Source organism: Mirounga leonina, unplaced genomic scaffold (assembly GCF_011800145.1).
Source record: "Mirounga leonina isolate KUSES-001 unplaced genomic scaffold, KU_Mleo_1.0 Mir_53, whole genome shotgun sequence".
NCBI classification, from domain to species: Eukaryota; Metazoa; Chordata; class Mammalia; order Carnivora; family Phocidae; genus Mirounga; species Mirounga leonina.
This window is the reverse complement of record NW_023270807.1, coordinates 62557806-62558977: the sequence shown is the minus strand read 5'-3', so window position 1 is coordinate 62558977 and position 1172 is coordinate 62557806.

Here is a 1172-nt window from a genome sequence, read left to right as displayed (position 1 = left end):
TAGGTACGAATCACCCAGAATCTAAGTGGAGTTAATTTTTGTTTCCCAGGCCAGTGCAGGGGGATGTCTTGCACTTTTGAGAATGATCCACCGACTCCTCTCAGCCATGATCTTGAGAGACAAAGTTGGGAACGCATCGGCCGGGAAGAGAAAGTCTGTTCTCCTGCTTCTCCCTTTCTTTCAGGCCTACTAGACTATGCAGATGAGAAAGATCAAGAGAGCCAGAGCCCAGAGAGAGCAGGAATAAGAAAGAGAGATGGTGGAGGGGGAGAAAGGGCAGGGAGATGGAGGGAGAGGGCCAGAGAGAGACACAGACAGACAGACAACAGGCAGACCCAGAAGGGGATCTCAGAGGCAATCTTTCCTATTGTGGGTATTTGGCCACCTCTCAGGGAGAACGTGTGAGCCAAGTAGAGAGTTTCAGGTGGTGCCTGGCTGAGCCCATCTCAGGTGACCCTCGGAGACAGTGTAGCCAGAATGACAGTCTGCTTTTGCCGCTTTCTTTACCTTCTTGCCCTTCTCTCTCCACTCTGGCTCCCTGCTACACTGGGTCCCCAGTTCACCTGTCTCTAGCTGCAAGCCTCCTTGTCCCTGCCCACCCTCACAGTACTGAGCACTCTGGATTGGCCTTGGGGTCTCTCCCTGTGGGCTGCCCCATGCTCAGGGCTCCCTGACCATAGTCCAGGAGAGCAAGGAAGGGCCGAGAGACCATGTCCAGATGGTATATCAGCACTGTGAAGAAGACAGGACTGTCTTTGGGCCGTGGACCACGGGAGAAGGGCTATCCCTCTGAGGGGATCTGTTTTGTGCCCCAGCTCTGAATGCTGCAGCCTATTGTTTCCTGGACTTGAGGAAACATCACAGGAGAGTTAATGGCATGATACATACACAATTATTTTTATTTTGAGTTATTAAAGGACAAAAGGACAAATGTAGGAAACAACCTGAAACTCTAGCTAGGACTAGTAACTAGATTTATTAGGTTTTGTTTACACTTATAAACTATTTCTTATAAAGAAAGAAGGACAAAATGTGAAACCAGTTTGAAGATAAGCATAATATACAGTAAGCTAGGTTTATTTAATTTTTAAAATTTAAATTTGATTTTTTATTTTAATGTTTTATAAATGTTAATTTTATACTTCAGATACTCTGATATTATGCTGTTTTGA